The sequence below is a fragment of the Schistocerca nitens genome, chromosome 8 (genome assembly GCF_023898315.1).
Source record: "Schistocerca nitens isolate TAMUIC-IGC-003100 chromosome 8, iqSchNite1.1, whole genome shotgun sequence".
Classification (NCBI taxonomy): domain Eukaryota; kingdom Metazoa; phylum Arthropoda; class Insecta; order Orthoptera; family Acrididae; genus Schistocerca; species Schistocerca nitens.
This window is the reverse complement of record NC_064621.1, coordinates 179,659,815-179,681,474: the sequence shown is the minus strand read 5'-3', so window position 1 is coordinate 179,681,474 and position 21,660 is coordinate 179,659,815. Positions and strand designations below refer to the sequence as shown.

At 43.2% G+C, this 21,660-nt stretch overlaps 1 pseudogene; it reads left to right on the top strand.

Moving 5' to 3' along the window:
• Positions 1-20,578: 20,578 nt before the first annotated feature.
• On the top strand, positions 20,579-20,696 carry LOC126199967 (5S ribosomal RNA; annotated as a pseudogene).
• Positions 20,697-21,660: the final 964 nt, after the last annotated feature.

Sequence of the window (21,660 nt, the reverse complement as noted above, 5' to 3'; positions counted from 1 at the left end):
CGAAGCAATTCAATGGCGGGCTGCGTAGGTGCGAACAACACGTAAGTGTTACGGAAATGCTTTGGGAACTCAGACGGGAATCCCTGGAGAAAAGGCGACGTTCTTTTCGAGAAATACTATGGAGAAAATGTAGACAACCGACATTAGAAGCTGACTGCCGAACGATTCTACTACCGCCAAAATACGTTGCGTGTAAGGACCACGAAAATAAGATACGAGAAATCAGGGCTCATACGGAGGAATATAGGCAGCCGTTTTCTCCTTGCTCTACTTGCGGGTGAAACAGGAAAGGAAATGACAAGTGGTGGTACAGGATACTCTCCGCCACGGACCGTACTGTGCTTTTTGGAGTACCTATATAGATATAGATGACTGTAATAAATATCGCTAGATCATCTACGCATGCTTTACAACTTTTTCGTGAGTTTTCCACTATCATACCTGGCCAAGATGATAAGATTTAGCATAGTAAGGGTCGAATGATACGACGAACAGTGTTTTTTTTTGTTTTTTTTTATTTGCTTGATTGTAAATGTATCCGTAGTTCTCCGTTGATGATCACTCGAAAATTTGTCAGTCGTTTAATAATCGCAGTCTTAAATTTATTCTCTGATCCAAGAGCGTCCGTAGACATCCATGCCTTTTTTGACGTGGCTTGATATCATTGCTGTGGTAGTGTGGGAGCTGTTGCTTCACCAGTACAGTATGATAACGGTTTTGTTCATTAGCCGGCCGGGGTGGCCGAGCGGTTCTAGGCGCTACAGTCTGGAACCGCGCACAGCTACGGTCGCAGGTTCGAATCCTGCCTAGGGCATGGATGTGTGTGATGTCCTTAGGTTAGTTAGGTTTAAGTAGTTCTAAGTTCTAGGGGACTGATGACCTTAGAAGTTAAGTCCCGTAGTGCTCAGAGCCATTTTTTGTTCATTACTGTGTCGAAGCATCCGACACAGCATCGGGCTACAATTTCATAGTCGCAGTTTGGAAGTTTGTTGGACCGAAGATTTTAGATCATGTATTTCTCTAGACTTTTTGGGATAAGGACAGTTAGACTCTGTGACGGACTTGAATGCACATTTATGAACGTGCGTTATCCGGTAAGGAACTGTAGCTCTCCTCTTAATTGGTCAGGGATGCACCATTCGAAGAAAGTAGCAACTCGGGTAGCAGAAAGTAGCAACTCGGGTAGCAGAGTACCTGTGGTATGCACATTCGGATTTTTTAAGCTAGACAGTAGTTTGAGGTACTCTGGTGAACGCTCGTCTGACAATAAGCAGATAGCGAAATCAGAACATGTTCAGAGTAATGACACTTTGACTGTCAGAATTTTGTCAGCAAATAGTCTTGAAGTACTCGTAACGAAGTAACTGCTCTCCAGGAAAGTTCTCACCCTCAGATTATTGCCGGGACCAAGAGCTGTCTGGAACCCGAGGAAGAAAGCTCTGGCTGGTAGCGATTCACAGAACGTATATCGGAAAGACAGATCAGACGATGTAGGAGGGAAGTCTTCATTGCAGCTGACAAAAATATTGTATCTAGTAAGGTCGAATTTGAATGTGACAGTGAAGTTATCTGGTCGCGTGTAATAGGTAAAGGTGAAATAGAGTTTTTACTGGGTACCTGATTTCGCACTGGCAGTTTTACAGCCATTCAAAGAAAGTCTATGGTCACTAGCATGGATATACCAGGATCGTGCAATATTAGTTGGAGGGTTGGGTTGGTTTGGAGGGAAGAAACCAAACAGCGAGGTCATCGGTCTCATCGGACTAGAGAAGGTTGGGAAGGAAGTCGGCCGTGCCCTGTCAAAGGAATCATCACGGCATTTGCCTGAAGCGATTTAGGGAAATCACGTAAAACCTAAATCAGGATGGTCGGACGCGGGATTGAACCGTCGTCATCCCGAATGCGAGTCCAGTGTGCTAACCACTGCGCCACCTCGCTCGGTTTAGTTGGAAGTGACTCTAACCTACCGAGTATAGTCTGGACCGACTATGGGTTCACTGCAAGGGGTACGGACAGTTTTGCAAAGTATTTTTAAACACGTTTTCCGAAAACTGTCTTCAGCAGCCAGTTCGACAACCCACATGCAATGGAAATATGTTAGACCTTGTAGCTATAAGTAGACCTGACCTTAGCGTCATGTCAGTATAGAGACAGGGATTGATGACCATGTTATCATAGCGACTATGCTTCTAAAGTTAATAAATCAATCAAGAAGGTTAGAAGATTATTTCTGCTAGAAAGAGCAGATAAGCAGTTGTTAAAACCCCAGTTAAACGATGAACTTACGTACATTAGTTCCAGTGTGATGGACGTAGAGGAATAATAGGCAAAGTTTAAACGGACTTAAATAGTCCTCTGGAGAAGTTCAAAATGGTTGAAATGGTTCTGAGCACTATGGGACTTAATATCTGAGGTCATCAGCCGCCTAGAACTTAGAACTACTTAAACCTAACTAACCTAAGGACATCACACACATACATGCCCGAGGCAGGATTCGAACCTGCGACCGTAGCGGTCGCGCGGTTCCAGACTGAAGCGCCTAGAACCGCTTGGTCACACCGACCGGCCTCTGGATAAGTATGTGCCGAGGAAGTGGATTAAGGACGAAAGAGACTCACCGTCGATTAACAACGAAATTCGAAAAATGCTGAGGAATCATGCTCTATTACACTCTCGGTTCAAAAGGGAATGCGCAAATGACGACAGCAAAGGTTAGTCGAGATCTTACGTCTGCAAAAAGATCAGTCTGCGAAGCATGTAACAAATATCACCGTCATACTATAGCGAAAGATCTTGCTGATAACCCGAAAGGATTCTGGTGCTATATAAAACCGCTAAGCGAGTCTAAGTCTTCAACCCAGTCACTCGTTAAGCAGTGTGGTGTGGCAGTAGAAGACAGCAAAAGGGAAGCCGTAGTTCTAAATCTCGAATTTAAGAAATGATTCACGCAGGAAGGTCGTACAAACGTACGATCATTTGACGATCGCGTAGTCTCCAGTATGGTGGATGTGGTGTCACCGCCAGACACCACACTTGCTAGGTGGTAGCTTAAATCGGCCGCGGTCCATTAGTACATGTCGGACCCGCGTGTCGCCACTGGCAGTGATCGCAGACCGAGCGCCACCACACGGCAGGTCTCGAGAGACTTACTAGCACTCGCCCCAGTTGTACGGACGACATTGCTAGCGACTACACGTACGAAGCCTTTCTCTCATTTGCCGAGAGACAGTTAGAATAGCCTTCAGCTAAGTCCATGGCTACGACCTAGCAAGGCGCCATTAACCATATCTGGAGAGAGTCTCACTTGTATTATCAAGAGAAATGTACCACAAAGAATTAAAGTTAAGTATACGAGAAACTCCGTTCTTTTCTTTATAGCTTTCATCACATATCCTGTTTCAGACTTAACGCAAGACGGCGTGAGTTGACGCGTGCCCTTTCGGCTACTTCTCAGTGTGGCGTAGTTAGCTTGTTACGCCACAACAGTGGACATAGTGAAGTGTTAAGCATCCGCCTATAGAGAAACAACTGAAATAGTTGAAAAGAAAATAAATTGTCAGGTCCGGATGTAGTCCCAGATCGGTTTTTCAAAGATTTCTCTAGGGCATTGCCCCTTACTTAGCTTGCATTTATCGCGAATATCGTGCCAAGCTCAAAGTATCAAGCGACTGGTAAAAAGCGCATGTGACTCGTGTATGTAAGAAGAGTAAAGGAACTGACCCCAAAAATTGCTGATCAATATACTTAACGTCGGTTTGCTGCAGAATTCGTGAACATATCTCAGTTCGAATACAAAAAATTTCCTTGAGACGGAAAAGTTTCTTTCTCCGAATCAGCACTGTTTTAGAAAGCATAACTTGTGTGAAACTGAGCGCTTGCCCTTTTCTCGCATGGTACACTGAGAACTATGGATGAAGGGCAACAGGAAGATTCCACATTCCTAGATTTCCGAAAAGCATTTGGCTCCGTGCTCCACTGCAGACTGTTAATGGAGGTACGAGCTTACGGAATAAGTTCCCAGATATATAAGTGGCTCGAAGTCTAATAAAGTAACAGAATCCAATACATTTTCCTCGACGGCGAGTGCTCGTCACAGACGAAAGTACCGTCAGGAGCTCGCGAGGGAAATATGATAGTTGCACTATTATTTTCTACATACATGAATATACGGTGGACAGGACTGGCAGCAAACTGCGATTGTTCACCGTGGTGTACGGAAAGATGCCGTCGGTCAGTGACATTAGGAGTATACAAGATGACTTAAACAAAATGTTTAGTTGGTGTGATGAATGGCAGCTGGATTTAAATATAGAAAACGTAAGTTAATGCAGATGAGTAGGGAAGCAAACCTGTCATGTTCGAATACGGCATTAGTGATATGCTGCTTTGACACAGTCACGTCGATTAAAGATCTGGGCGTAACGTTGCGCCGGCCGCGGTGGCCGAGCGGTTCTCGGCGCTACAGTCTGGAACCGCGCGACCGCTACGGTCGCAGGTTCGAATCCTGCCTCGGGCATGGGTGTGTGTGATGTCCTTAGGTTAGTTAGGTTTAAGTAGTTCTAAGTTCTAGGGGACTGATGACCTTAGAAGTTAAGTCCCATAGCGCTCAGAGCCATTTGAACCATTTTCGTAACGTTGCAAAGCGATATGAAATAAAACGAGCCCTTGAGGATTATAGGATGGAAGACGAATGGTCGACTTCAGCTGACTGGGAGAATTTTATGAAAGTGTGGTTCATCTGTAAAGAAGATCGCGTATGGGACACTAGTGTGCCTCGTGATCAGGTCGTATTAAAGGAAGACGTCGAAGCAATTCGAAGATGGGTTTCTAGATTTGTTACCAGTAGGCTCTAAACAACACTCAAGTATTATGCAGATGCGTCTGGAACTCAAATGGGAATCGCTGAAGGGAAGGCGACGTTCTTTTCGAACAACGCTATTGAGAAAGTCTAGAGAACCGGCATTTGAAGCTGATTGCCGAACGATTCTACCGCCGCCAACTTACGTTTCGCTTAAGGACCAAGAAGAAAAATAAGAGCAAAACAGGGTCTCCTACAGAGGCATATTGATAGTCGTTTTTCCTTCGCTCTAATTGCGAGTGGAACAGGAAAGGAAATGACTGCCTGTGGTACAAGATACCCTCTGCCATGCACCGTACACAGACCTGAGGAGTTGTAGTTCAGTGTGCCAGGAATTGTGGTGGGACATATGTTCCACACTTCAAATTTCGTTGGTGATCTTTATAAAGGTATCTTTCGAAATGACCCAGAATTCTGTTCAGAATTAAACCAGCAGGCCGTCCGTCCCGTGTGACTTTCTTCTTGGACTCGCATTCAGTGCACCGTGGACGTCTTCGTCAGTTCACTGAGCTGGACTGTGTCCACTGCTGGTAGTCGCGTTCTCTTTGAAAGTGTTCCTCTGGAAGAGCTTTGTGGTCCCCGTTCGGTTTGCTTAGCTCGGTGATTTCCATCTGCAAGACAACCACTCTGCAGCCCAGACCACGTGTCGCAGCGCAGCGCCCCTTCACTCCTACATCTGCAACTACATCTATACTCTGCAAACCAGCGTGAGGTGCATGGCCGAGGATACGTCCCATTGTATCAGTTACTAGGGTTTCTTCCTTTTCCATTTACGTGTGGAACGCGGGAAAAATGGCTGTTTGAATATCTCTGTGCCTGCAGTAATATTCTCATCTTATCCTCACGATCCCTATGTGGGCGATACGTATGGGGTTGTAGTATATTCCTAGAGTAGTAATTTAAAGCCGGTTCTTGAAACTTTGTTAATAGACTTTCTCGGGAAAGTTTACGTCTGTCTTCAAGAGTCTACCAGTTCAGTTCCTTCATTATCTCTGTGACGCTCTCCCACGAATTAAACAAACCTTTAACCATTCGTGCTGCCCTTCTCTGTATACATTCAATAACCCCTGTTAGTCCTAACTGGTATGGGTCCCACACACTTGATCAATATTCTAGAAGCGGGCACACGAGGAATTTGTAAGCAATCTCTTTTGTAGACTGATTGCACTTCCCCAGTGTTCTATCAATAAACCAAAGTCTGCCACCTGCTTTACCCACTACTGAACCTATGTGATCATTCAATTTCATATATCAACAAAGTGTTAAATCCAGGCATTTGTATGAGCTGACCAATTGCAACAGTGATTCACTGATATTATAATCATAGGATATTACATTTTTTTCGTTTTCTGAAGCGAACAAGTTTCAATTTCTGAACATTTAGAGCAAGTTGCCAATTTCTGCACCACGTAGAAACCTTATCAAGATCTGACTAAATATTTATGCAGCTTCTCTGAGATAGTACTTCATTATAGATAACTGCATCATCTGCAAAAAGCCTGATTTTATTATTAATATTGTCTGCAAGATCACTAATATACAATGTGAACAGCAAGGATCCCGACACACTTCCCCGGGGCATACTCGAAGTTACTTCTATATCTGATGACGACTCTTCATGCAACATGCTGTGTCCTCTCTACCAAAAAGTCCTCAATCCAGTCACAAATTTCACTTGATACCCCATATGATCGTATTTTTGACAATAAGCATAGGTGCGATACCGAGTCAAATGCATTTCGGAAATCAAGAAACAATGCATCCAACTGATTGCCTTGATACAGAGCTTTTACTATGTCGTGTGAGAAAAATACGAGTTGGAATTCACATGATCGATGTTTTCGAAATCCAGGCTGGATGCCAATGAAGAAGTCATTCTGTTCAAGATACCTTATTACGTTTGAGCTCATAGTATGTTCTAAGGTTCTACAACAAATCGATGTCAACGACATTGGACGGCATTTCTGTGGATCACTTCTACCACCCCTCCCACAGTTGGGTGTGACATATGCCTTTTTCCAAGTGAGCACGGGTTTTTGTTAGAGGGATCTATAATAGATTTTAGTTAGAAGAGGGACTAACTCAGACGCAAATTCCATACAGACTTAGAGGGATTCCATCGGGCCCTGGAGCTTTGTTCAGATTTAACGAGTTTCTCAACACCACTGACACTCATACTTATTTCATTCATCTTTTCAGTGCTATGAGAATAAATTGGGGCGATTGTCCTGGGTTTTCCTTTGTAAAGGAATATTTGAAAACGGAGTTAATCTTCTCAGCTTTTGCTTTGCTACTCTCAATTTTAGTTCCTGTCTCATTCGCTAGGGAGACACTAACTTTGGTGCCACTAACAGCCTTTAGATGTGAGCAATTTTTTTTGGGGGGGGGGGCGGGGTTCTGTGAAAAATCACATTATTCTGGTACTCACTGAAGATATCACGCATTGCTCTCTTGTCAGCCAAACGCGTGTCATTCAGCATCGCTCTATCTGTAGCCTTACGCTTTATTTTACACCTATTATGCAGTAGTCTCTGTCTCTATAGAAGTTTCTTTACAGTGACTGTATGCCATGGAGGCTCCTCCTATTATGAACTGTTCTGTTGGTACATACACTACTGGCCATTAAAATTGCTACACCAAGAAGAAATGCAGATGGTAACGAGTATCCATTGGACAAATATGTTATACTAGAACTGACATGTGATTACATTTTCACGCAATCTCGGTGAATAGAAACTGAGAAATCAGTACCCAGAACAACCACCTCTGGCCGTAATGACGGCCTTGATACGTCTGGGCATTGAGTCAAACAGAGATTGGATGGCATGTACAGGTACAGCTGTTCATGCAGCTTCAACACGATACCACAGTTCATCAAGAGTAGTGACTGGCGTATTGTGACGAGCCAGTTGCTCGGGCACCATTGACCAGACGTTTTCAATTGGTGAGAGATCTGGAGAATGTGCTGGCCAGGGCAGCAGGCGAACATTTTCTGTATCCAGAAAGGCCCGTACAGCACCTGCAACATGTGGTCGTGGATTATCCTGCTGAAATGTAGGGTTTCGCAGGGATCGAATGAAGGGTAGAGCCACGGGTCGTAACACATCTGAAATGTAGCGTCCACTGCTCAAAGTGCTGTCAATGCGAACAAGAGATGACCGAAACGTGTAACCAATGGCACCCCATACCATCACGCCGGGTGATACGCCAGTATGGCGATGACGAATACACGCTTCCAATGTGAATTCACTGCGATGTCGCCAAACGCGGATGCGAACATCATGATGCTGTAAACATAACCTGGATTCATCCGAAAAAAAGACGTTTTGCCATTCGTGCACTCAGGTTCGTTGTTGAGTACGCCATCGCAGGCGTTCCTGTCCTTGATGCAGAGTCAAAGGTAACTGCAGCCATGGTCTACGAGCGCATAGTCCACGCTGCTGCAAACGTCGTCGATCTGTTCGTGCAGATGGTTGTTGCCTTTCAAACGTCCCCATCTGTTGACTCAGGGATCGAGTCGTGGGTGCACGATCCGTTACAGCCATACGGATAAGATGCCTGTCATCTCGACTGCTGGTGATACGAGGCCGTTGGGATCCAGCACGGCGTTCCGTATTACCCTCCTGAACCCACCGGTTCCATATTCTGCTAACAGTCACTGGATCTCGACAAACGCGAGCAGCAATGTCGCGATACGATAAACCGCAATCGCGATAGGCTACAATCCGACCTTTATCAAAGTCGGAAACGTGGTGGTGCGCATTTCTCCACCTTACACGAGGCATCACATCAAAGTTTCACCAGGCGACGCCGGTCAACTGCTGTTTGGGTATGAGAAACCGTTTGGAAACTTTCCTCATGTCAGCACGTTGTAGGTGTCGCCATCGGCACCAACCTTGTGTGAATGCCCTGAAAAGCTAATCATTTGCATATCACAGCATCTTCTTCCTGTCGGTTAAATTTCGCGTCTGTGCCCGTCATCTTCGTGGTGTAGCAATTTTAATGGGCAGTAGTGTATCTATCCAGTGCGTGGCAACTATTCTTATAAACTTCAGCCAGAGTCCTTGGGGCGCGGATCGATCCCTGGCCACGCCCGCGCAATATGGATGCTGTCAATCGTCGCCACACTGCTCCCGCCGTTCGAGAATGTGTACCTGTATCTGCTACAGCTTGATGAATAATGAATTTCCCTGAGCTCCGTCTACCTTGATGCTGCCACCTTCACCTCCGAAGGATTCATTTAGCCTCCGCCAGACCACCGGACCCTTAACGCCCACGTGGGAGAGAAGAACGCCATGCTGACACACTAGAAGATCTGTTCCTGAACCTCACTGTAACGGAATTACGTCACCGGAACGTTACACTATTAAAGGGACTGCTTGTACACCCGCTATATGGGATCCTTACCAGAGATGATTCTAGTGCACAGAATGAACGCACGCATCAGACGTCTTCCGTGAGGCGAACTAAGTACTTTGAGTACTGTATATTCAATTTCTATCGCCAGGATACTGAGGAGCCACGACCCTTATCCAAAGTAAGTAAAGAGAATTTGCTGTTGTAATGGAATACAAAGGGGTTCAGACATTCGTAGACCCTCTTTGATAGTCCGTATTAATAGAACATAATTACATATCTTTACAATTCTTGCAGTGGCGGGGGGGGGGGGGGGAGGTTATTTTATGTTTTCAAAGTAACCCACAATAGCAGCCAAACAGCATCGATACGGCTGAACTGTTGACATAACTACAGTTGTCAGTGTTGCTGGTTGGATAGCTGCACTAGACGCCTCAATGGTTTCTCGTAGCTCGTTCTGTGTAGCTGGCTCTTGTTGATAAACTTCAGCTTTCAAAATCCCCCATGGGTAGAAGTGAAGAGGTGGAAAGTCTGTAGATCGTGGTGGGTACTCCACAGCTCCCCTTCAACCTATACATTGTCCAGGTAAATTTTCATTATGGAGGCTCTGACGTCTCCCTGGTAGTGAGGCAGAGCGCCATGTTATTGTAGGTAAAATCTTTCATTTCGAAACACCTCTCGGATGGCAGGTAAAATCGATGTTTGCACCATATGAAGGTATGCCTCACCAGTTACAGTAACAGTAACGGGAACTTCAAAGAAGAACGTGCCAATCAAACCGCGCGATGTCAAATCACACCACACATTAACACCAGGTATCGTCAGACCAGATAACCATCGGTGCAAACCGTTCCTCCTCGCGAAGCATGCCTTGAAACCACTCGCTGCACTGCATCCTTCGACCCAGGTCGTCCTCGTTCATAGCGTGAAATGACCTTAGAATGTAAACTTTTCAGTTTGCAGCCTTCAAAATTCGTCGTACGGTTTATGGGCTTACCCCGCTTTCATGTGCACCCTGCTTCACAGATTTTTGAGATGACATAGTAAAATATTGCAACACAGTAGCGCTAGAAACTGGACTCGTCGATGTTTTGGTTGGCCAGACGTGTCCTTATGCACATGCTGAAGAGTACCGTCGGCTTCAAATTTATACCGAATACGATAAATTGTTATATTTGTTGATAGCAGAGTTCCGTGCACATTATGCCATTGTCGTTGTACCTCTATCGTGCTTACGTACTTCTACTATTACTTCAAAACGGCCTTGCGTTGCTGAAACGACATTCTTCCTTCATTAATTGCTGTATTGTCATCTACTGGATAACGCGAGCCAAGATCTGTTCAGAAGACAATGGACTACGTTACCACGCAAAAGTGCAACGATATGTAATTTTTTTCCAAAGATATTAACTATCAAGGAGTGTCTACATTTTTCTGGATCCTCTGTAAGAGAGGAAGTTAACCCACTGCCCATAAGGTAGGCTGAAAAACCCCGCCCGCCCTATGTTGCTTAGCGCACATACGCGATGTAGTCCTGTTCTTATTCCCGGCTAGCATATCTTTCCAGGCCGTCAAGTTCACAGTATTGGAGGAGTCGCCTGCTCCGTGGTACATGCTAATCAGTGGAATACCACACGACCTTGTTGTTAAGGTCCTGATCTACCTTGTGGGCAGAGGGCTAGAGTGCAGATTTCACAGGATATTGGTATTTCGTTTTTACAATTGCAGTGGAGGGTTTGTAATGTGCTAAGTTACAATTCGTCGATAGCAGATAAAAATATGTATATTCCAATTCTTTGAAAATACGTCGTTGCACTTCCCTCATTATCCGCTGAAATGCTATAGTTACTAATTGTATACGAAAGAGTGAGCGAATAAGTCTAGCTGAAACCATCCAGCTAGTACACTCTCCCGCATCTGTAATGATACAGGAAACAGGTAGCTTTTCAGTTACCTACACGGTGTATAGATGACGTGACTTCTTTCTGAAAATAAAGTTTTAATCAGTTTTTGATGTTCTTGAGCAACAGTCATACAATAATTTTAAAATTAACACATCGCCATTTGACTATATTGTTGTTTATTTAATTACGTCCAAGGTTTCAGCGTTTTATGCAATTTTCAAGCTATTGCTTTTATGTCATTAACATATACTGTAGGACATAAAGCTCAAAATAAAGAAAAATAATTGCCCTAAATTAACAAATATTTGTCTTAATTTATGACCAATTTTGAGCTTTATGTCTTGCAGTATATGTTAATGAGATAAACTCAATCACTTGAAAATGGCATAAAAGGCTGCAACCTGGGTTGTAATTAAATAAACAACAATAGAGTGAAACGACAGTGTGTTCATTTAAGAAACGTATAATCAGTCCCAGGTGAGTGCAGTGAGGTTCCGATTCACTACAGCTTATTCACATTAATCGCAACCCATCCTTGCACTGATTTGTGCTTAAAACTAAAAGGCTGTAATTCAATTTTCACAAGAAAAGAAACTGTCTGCAGTCTGTTTAATGAATTGAGAGTAAAGCTGACATTCTATTTTTATCATTCCAGTTGATTACCATACATATGTTATTTATATGTTCTCTTAAGCTTTTCAATGCTCAGTTCTCTTTCCTTCGTAAAATTTTAAAACAAAACTTTTTTCGTGTCTAATTATCTCCCGGGCAGCAGCGCACTTCATTTCTCCAGTCAAGAAACACCATGAAATTCTAAAGAATAGGAAATTAGTACATCGCCAAATCAAAGAATAATTATCGTCTTTGCAGTTTCATCCATGCCGCTCATTAAAAAAAAAAAATAATAAACTCGCAAGGGCTGTTCACGTTTTTACACTCGCGAACAGATATGACAGCTCATGTCCACTAGATAATCCCAACAGAGGGCAATACTCTCGTGTTTCCCAGACTGTCTCTCTTGCTATCGCCATCATTTCCAACATGACAACCCATTTTAACTACTATTTCCTCTTTACTTACTTATTTAAAACACTTTATTTAAATTATATTGCATTTGTGTGCTGCGAGTAATATTATACATTTTTTGGGGTACAAAAAACACACTGCATGCGAATGAAATTCGAGTGAAAGAATATACGAGAAAAAGTGCTACCTTACAAGGACGTCAAAAACATTTATATAAAGACAGCTTACTTTGTATCATCACATAGAAATTGAGAGTTTGTCTCAGTTATGGTAAATGATTTCGGGTGACCATCATTTAAACAAAGTCTCTTTTGTTGTGGTGGAGTCTTTTCAAGAAATTTAAATCACTTCCACCTTTGAAAATATTTCGTAGACTATGATCTACATATAGAGGAATGACAGTCGTTTTGAAATAAGAGAAATCAGAGCATGCTTGGAAAGATTTAGACGTTTATTTTCAAAGTGCGGCTGCTGCTACATCCGTTTATGAAAAAATACTTGTAACCTCCTCGTCTGTGGAAAGTACAGGAAAAAATTTAAAAGCATTGAGCATAATTCTGAATGAAAAGATTAACTCTATATTTAATATGAATTTTCTGACAGAATTGTGTCCTGAAACTGAAAGACGTTTTTATTAGACCCATGTTTATGTGCCAAGGACAAACCGTGTTACAGCGGCGAACGTATCAAGAGAAAAGAAAAACATTTTGTATAGTCCTGTTCACTGTGTGTGTGGCATTAATTGCCGCAGACGTGTGTAGCTGCGAGTTAGCGGATGAATGGGAGAACACACATGGAAAATTATTGGCTTTGGTTGTGGGTTATAGAAACCACTGAACGATCTTGTATAAATCACTATATTGTTAGCCAAATTATAGAAATAGTGGGCGTCACAGTTACTACAGACAGTGTAGATATACACAGGGCCAGAAACTGAAGGCATACAATGCGTAACCAGGTGTTACTGAGGTGTGCTGTGCACAGAATTAGACATTAATCGCAGTTATAAAATGCGCTGACAAGACACAAGAAGAAAGAATATAAAACGTCGTAAAGAAAGCTCATGCTATGCAAGGATGTCCACCATCAATACCACTACCACCACCACGATCAGCATCATTACCATCATTCTACAGTTCCAGTTTCTCAAGAACGGTTAATGAGCCTCTTCCATTTTCTCCTGTTCACTTATAAACTGTCACAGAGAGCATCATCCATTGCTCTTCTTCTGGCAGCGAGGTCTTCCTTGATCATGTAAGCCAACGAGTACTGGGTCATCAGACTGGCGTTTTCCTTCCACCTTTCTTTCCAAGTGTAAGTCCGCCCCGGTAGCTGAGTGGTCAGCGCGCCAGACTGCCAATCCTAAGGGCCCGGGTTCGATTCCCGGCTGGGTCGGAGATTTTCTCCGCTCAGGGACTGGGTGTTGTGTTGTCCTAATCATCATCACTTCATCCCCATCGACGCTCAAGTCGCCTAAGTGGCGTCGAATCGAAAGACTTGAGCCAGGCGAGCGGTCTACCCGACGGGAGGCCCTCGTCACACGCCATTATTATTATTATTATTTCCTAGTGTATTGGGGCTGTTCTTGTAGTCTTCAACCTCAATACGTACCCCCATCACCGTTACCTGCATGCGTTCGGACTAAAAGGGATGTCTTGATTCCAGCAGCCTTTCTCACCTCCTCATTCCTTAACTTATTTATCTTCGTCTTCTGATTGGTGGATCTAACGAATTTCCTTTGTGATGCCTGCAGCCCGCATATCTCTCTCTTTGTGAAAGTGGGCGCTTCGACGCAGTAGGCTGCCATCACGCTAAAGTGACTAAAGTCGCCGGCCGGATTGGCCGAGCGGTTCTAGGCGCTTCAGTCCGGAACCGCGCGACCGCTACGGTCGCAGGTTAGAATCCTGCCTCGGGCATGGATCTGTGTGATGTCCTTAGGTTAGTTAGGTTTAAGTAGTTCTAAGTTCTAGGGGACTGATGACCATAGATGTTAAGTCCCATGTGCTCAGAGCCATTTGAACCATTAGTTAGGTTTAAGCAGTTCTAAGTTGTATGGGACTGATGACCTCAGAAGTTAAGTCCCACAGTGCTCGAAACCATCTGAACCATTTTTTTGACAAAAGTCATGGGATGCCTCCTGCTATCGTGTCGGTCTTCCTTTTGCCGGTGTAGTGCTGCAACTCGACGTAGTGTGGACTCAGCAAGTCATTGGGAGTCCCGTGCATAAATACTGGATCATGCTGCCACGATAGTGATTCATAATTACGAAAGTTTTGCCGGTGCACGATTTGGGCACGTACTGATCTCTCCACTATGTCCCATAAATGTTCAGTGAGATTCATGTAGGGCGATCTGGATCATCAAATCATTCGCTCGAAATGTCCAGTATGTTCTTCAAACCAATAGCTAAAAACTGTAGACAGGTGACATGGCGATTTATCATCCATAACATGAAATCCATGAATGGCTGCAAATGGTCTCCAAGTAGCCGAACATAGCCATTTCCGAGGTCTGCGCCGCAGTCGAACCCTACCAGAAGCTCTTAGCAGCTGAAGAAGGGACTTATCTGACTGGGCCACGGTTTTCCAGTTGTCTAGAGGCACTGTAGGCGATGTCGTTCTGTTAGAAAAGGCATTCACGTCGGTCGTCTCTGCCATGGCCCTTTAACGCCAAATTTCGCCGCACTGTCCTGACGGACACTTTCGACGTACGTCCCACATTGATTTCTGCAGCAGTGTTTCTTGTCTGTTAGCACTGACAACTCTACGCAAACGACGCTGCTCTCGGTCGTTAAATAAAGGCTGTCGGCCACTGCGTGATCCGTGGTGAGAGGTAATGCCTGAAATGTGGTATTCACGGCCCAGTCTTGACACTGTGTATCTCGGAAAATTGATCTCCCTAACGATTTCCGAAATGGAATGTCTCACGCATCTAGCTCCAACTACCATTCCTCATTCAAAGTCTGTTAATTCCCATCGTGCGACCATAATCACGTCGGTAACATTCTCACACGAATCCACTGAGTACAAATGACAGTTCCGCCAATGTACTGCCCTTTTATATCTTGTGTACGTTAAACTACCGCCATTTGTATATGTGAATATTGCTGTCCCATGTCTTTTGTCATTTCAGAGTAAATTTGTTGTGATTCCAGTCAAGAAATTCTCATGAATGCAAACTAACTGCGATACCATAATCGTAATATAGTCAAATTATGGCTTTAGTACATGTTGAAGCACTGCTGTGTGACATGCTGCAGGTCGGCTCCACCAGTAACTGAACTCTCTGAGCATGACATCAGATGCAGACCCTCTGGCTACATGAACTAGTGTGGCCGGGCGGTTCTAGGCGCTTCAGTCTGGAACCGCGCGACCGCTATTGTCGCAGGTTCGAATCCTGCCTCGGGCATGGATGTGTGTGATGTCCTTAGGTTAGTTAGGTTTAATTAGTTATAAGTTCTAGGCGACTGATGACCTCAGAAGTTAAGTCACATAGTGCTCAGAGCCATTTGAACCATTTTTGAGCTACATGAACTGTCGTCAAAGCACTGCTACAGATGCGCCACCTGCTATGAAATGTTTATCATCCGATTTGAAGGAAACTATTCTCTGAAAAAAATTGGTTCTTCTATATCTTACAGCTTGATATCTTCACTCGATAAAGAACGGAATTTCTTTTTGTTATTCGCCATAGATACTGTGCTGCATGTAAATCATTGCACGAAATTTTAATGAGCTTGCTGTGCAAAAACGCATTGTGTAGACTTTGCGTTTACTTCATTTTAGGTCACAAATTGTTGTGCGTGAAACATAGCCAGTACATAGAAATTGTATTTCAGGTTGAGAGCAGAACTATATCTCTTTCCATTCTTAAAATATTGTTTTTTATATCCTGCAGATGGATCGCGTAAGGCGTGCCCAATTCTGTCCCTGCTCCTTGGGAATAATGTGTTTGTAACGATCGTCATATTTCATAAACAGTTCAAGACATTGAAATGATGTTTTTTGCATGTGATAGTACTGTAAGAGACACTTTTTATTCACCCAGATACAAAGTAACTCTAGCTTCTTTTTGAAAATACGTGATTTTTAAAAAAGCTTTTAATACCTCGTCGAAGAATATATTAGTATGGCACTTTTTAATGTTTACGATGTTCTATGTGGGCTACTGAGCTCCAGTAAAAGCTTGTTACGTCACGTGATGTAATCACTCTGTAGCTACATATTTTAATTCTTTCCACTTGCACTGAGACCTTTAGCTTATTTTAAGCTTTTAAAATCTTTTGAAGCTACATGAAACCGCATCCCTCTTTATTTGTTTTGGTCTTCAGTACAAACGGTCGTTTGATGCAACTATACATGCTAGTCCATTTGGTACAAGCCTCTTCACCTCCGTAAAACTACAGCAACATTCACCCATTTGAACCTCTTTACTGTATTGTAGTCTTGGACTCCCTCTACGGTTTTTAACTTCCACATTTCCTCTTATTGTCAAATTGACGATATGTTGACGCCTCGTGCGATGTTCTGCCAACCAATCCTCTCTTTTAGTCAAGTTGTACCAAAATTCCTTTTCTCCCGATTGATGCAGTCTCTTCATTAGTTATACAATCTATCCACCTCATCTTCAGCATTTTTATTTCCAGAGCTTGTATTCGCTTTCTCACTGAACTGTTTCAACCAAGCAAGGCTACAGTTCAGGCTAGTACCTTCAGAAAATACTTCCTAACACTTAAATTTATGTTAGATGTTAACAAATTCCTCATTTTCAGAAATTCTTCGCTTGCTGTTGCCAGTATGCATTTTTTATCCTCTCTACATCTGCCTTCTCAATTACTGCTTCCCTTTCAGGTCCTTCAACCCTTATCACTGAAGCCTGCTTTCTGTACGAGTTTGCGGTTATCTTGTTTCCCTGTGTTTTATCGTTGCTACCTTCAGCGTTTCAGAGAGTTTGTTCTGATCAAGATCCACAAAAACTTTTTCTAAAGATATAAATACTATAAATGTAGGTTTGCCTTTCTTCAGTCTATCATCTAAGATAATCATAAGATCAGAACTGCCTTACATTTCAGACATTTCACATTTCTAACGTTTGTTCAATTTCGTTCTTTTTTGTAATTTCTGACATGTGACACCCATATTTTCCATGCATCCCAGGCTTCCATTTTTCCTCTAGCTATTCTCAATTTGCATTTTGCAGTTTCTGTCAGTCACACTGCCGGCATTGGTGACCGAGCGGTTCTAGGCGCTTCAGTCCGGAACACGCGCGACTGCTACGGTCGCAGGTTCGAATCCTGCCTCGGGCATGGATGTGTGTGATCTCCTTAGGTTAGTTAGGTTTAAGTAGTTCTCAGTTCTAGGGGACTGATGACCTCAGCTCTTAAGTCCCATAGTGCTCAGAACCATTTTTTTATGTCAGTCGCACTTTTTAGACATCTGTATTCCCCTTGGCTACTTCATTGCTGCGTTTTTATTCTTGTATTCTGAGTCTTAACCTATCAAGGCTCCTGAATTTGGTACCTCTTTGCTATCTCTTTAGTGTAGTCTGCAGTTCCGAATCAAATAATTATCGTCAAGCTGCAACTAGAACTGGGAATGACCTACAGTTTAAAATTTTGTTTCAAAAACTCTATCTTACCATTCTGTGCCTGTCTGGGACATCCCACTATACCCAATTCTATTCCATGTAAGCAACTGCCTTTCATTGTTCTTAAACGAAGTGTTAGAGATGAATAAATTATACTATGTGCAAATTTCTGTGAGATGGCTTCCTCTTTCATTCGTTCCAGCTAGCCCATGTTTACCTACTATTTTCCATGTCTTCCTTTTCCTACTACCGAATCCAGTCCGTTATCACATTTTAAATTATTGTCTTCCTTAACTACATCTACATGGATACTCTACAAATCACATTTAAGTGCCTGGCAGAGGGTTCATCGAACCACCTTCACAATTCTCCATTATTCAATCTCGTATAGCGCGCGGAAAGAACGAACACCTATATCTTCCCGTACGAGCTCTGACTTTCCTTATTTTATCGTGGTGATCTTTTCTCCCTATCTAGGTCGCTGTCAACAAAATATTTTCGCATTCGGAGGAGAAAGTTGGTGATTAGATTTCGTGAGAAGATTCCGTCGCAACGAAAAACGCCTTTGTTTAAAGATGTCCAGTCCAAATCCTGTATCATTTCTGTGACACTCTCTCCCATATTTCGCGATAATACAAAACGTGCTGCCCTTCTTTGAACTTCTTCGATATACTCCGTCAGCCCCATCCGGTAAGGATCCCACTCCGCGCAGCAGTATTCTAAAAGAGGACGGACAAGCATAGTGTAGACAGCCTGTTTAGTAGATGTTACATTTTCTTAGTGTCCTGCAAATAAAACGCAGTCTTTGGTTAGCCTTCCCCACAACGTTTTCTGTGTGTTCCTTCCAATTTAAGTTGTTCGTAGTTTTAATACGTAGGTGTTTAGTTCAATTTAAGGCTTTTAGATTAGACTGATTTCTCGTATAACTGAAGTTTAGCGAATTCCTTTTAGAATTCATGTGGATGACCTCACACTTTTCGTTATTTAGGGCCAACTGCCAATTTTCACACCATTCAGATATCTTTTCTAAATCGTTTTGCAATTTGTTTTGATCTTCTGATGACTTTATTAGTCGATAAACGATAGCATCATCTGCAAACAACCTAAGACAGCCGCTCACATTGTCTCCCAAATCGTTAATATAGATAAGGAACAGCAAAGGGCCTATAACACTATCTGACTAATTTCTTTTTATTTCATTGTGCATTCTTTCAAACTGATTGTCATCTATGGTGTTAGTAGGCATGTAAACTTGTATCACTCCAATGGGTACTCGTTTATGTCTACCTTCGCTATGATAATACTAATGCCAGTTTAAAGATGGACTTGAGTATTGTGACAATACTTCGTTAATTGTTTCTATAACTAACACTTGGAGAGTGGTTGAAATACATGATCCTACTATAGTAAATACTGAGGATCTACTGTCGGACATTTTCAGTTGTAAATAAATTGTTACTGCATAAAATGCAACTATTATCACTACAGTAAACTTCATTTAGGTACTGCAAATTACAATACTAAAAGCAGCCACTAGAGCCACAGCAAGTTTTTGTTCTGGAGCGACCAGTTTTGTAAATTTTGTCAACTACATAATGAAATAAGGAAGAATCACGAATGGAAATTTATCAGATCTGTTTACAGTGAAATAAGAAAACATAATCTGAAATATGTGAAAGAATATACAATAAAGCAAATAAAAAGATGATATATGTTAACTCAGCTTTGTCTTTCTATCATATAAATTCATGGCGTTGTTAATCAAATGCACCACACATTTCAGTATGTCCCCGACCATATGTCAGTGGTGGTCTGTTATGGGCTGCAGTTTCCAGGTGGGAACGCCAATTCTGCGTGTCGCCATGTCACCGCGGAAAACGCTACCCACTGTAGTGCATGGTGCTACTGCTCTCTGATCACTCCATGCAAATACCATGATGGTTTCTCTGCAAGGGCATAGCCGATTTCCTTCCCCATCTTTGATACTTTACGAGCTTGTGATCCGTCTCTAATGACCTCGTTGTCGATAGGACGTTAGTTCCTAACCTTTCTACTTGTACTGTTTGTTGGCCAACGTCGACACCAACCGGTTGTCCAGCAGCTACATCAACATACAATTCCCTTCCAAGCTTCTCCAGGAACTACGCTGGTCAACGCTATAGATTCTGCCAGTTCCTCGTTAGCGGACGCTGGGGATGGATCTGGAATACATTCTGTACCGGCAAACTGAGGTTAGTTTGAAATCAAGGAATTAAAGAAAAACTTTCATTGCAGAAGCTAACTGATGCTAATGTTTAAAAAGTAGCTGATACTATTCTAAATGTAGCTGCTGCCTCCGATCCCCACCTACAAAATATACCTCCGGTAGAAGCTGTAACTTCTCAGTGGTCTACTAACTTTTGGAAATGTACGTGGTCCATAAGTAATTTTTATCGAAAGTTTGGGTAAAAACGTAGACCGTCTGCACCTTTATGGCTCTAAGGAGAATGTAGCATCTTTTCTTACCATAACTCAAGGACACTGTAATTAATATATCTTTTGTACGAAAATCAGAAGTGGAGGTTGAATTAAAAACCCTAGAAGACAATTTTCTAAAAAAAGCGAAGTATTAATATAAAAACATAGAAGCTTACAGTCCCTTCTTCGTTGTCCATAAACAGAGAGTAATAAGAAAAGTTAATACAGAACCTGAAGAGGCGGAAATTTTGGAAGTCGTGAAATCTGTATTCCCTGTTATAGGCATTAGAAGTGTCATTTAAATCATTATATACCAACCGTCAAGCAGCGCTTTAACTGCTTCCATTACGGTCACATCAACAAATAATGTCGAGCCCCGATGAGATGCATTGCCAACGGCCTTGCCGCAGTGGTAACACCGGTTCCCGTCAGAGCACCGAAGTTAAGCGCTGTCGGACTTAGCTAGCACTTGGATGGGTGACCATCTGGTCTGCCAAGCGCTGTTGGCAAATGGGGTGCACTCAGCCCTTGTGAGGCAAACTGAGGAGCTACTTGACTGAGAAGTAGCGACTCCGGTCTCGGAAACTGACATTCGGTCGGGAGAGCGGTGTGCTGACCACATGCCCCTCGATATCCACAACCAGTGACGCCTGTGGGCTGAGAATGACATGGCGGCCGGTCGCTACCTTTGGGCCTTCGTGGCCTATTCGGGAGGAGATGAGATGCATTCAGTGCAGTGGACCTCATTCTGTTGGATCTGTTGACTCAGCCATCGCTATTTGTGCTTACTGTGCGGAACAAAACCCATCCACTGATTGGTCCTGACCAGAATATCATATACACCGAAGCGCTCAAGAACCAGCTGCGTTTAATAACAATGACTTCAAGGATGTGGTTAATACGAGGGCAGTTCAATAAGTAATGCAACACATTTTTTTTTCTCGGCCAATTTTGGTTGAAAAAACCGGAAATTTCTTGTGGAATATTTTCAAACATTCCCGCTTCGTCTCGTATAGTTTCATTGACTTCCGACAGGTGGCAGCGCTGTACGGAGCTGTTAAAATGGCGTCTGTAACGGATGTGCGTTGCAAACAACGGGCAGTGATCGAGTTTCTTTTGGCGGAAAACCAGGGCATCCCAGATATTCATAGGCGCTTGCAGAATGTCTACGGTGATCTGGCAGTGGACAAAAGCACGGTGAGTCGTCGGGCAAAGCGTGTGTCATCATCGCCGCAGGGTCAAGCAAGACTGTCTGATCTCCCGCGTGCGGGCCGGCCGTGCACAGCTGTGACTCCTGCAATGGCGGAGCGTGCGAACACATTCGTTCGAGATGATCGACGGATCACCATCAAACAACTCAGTGCTCAACTTGACATCTCTGTTGGTAGTGCTGTCACAATTGTTCACCAGTTGGGATATTCAAAGGTTTCTTCCCGCTGGGTCCCTCGTTGTCTAACCGAACACCATAAAGAG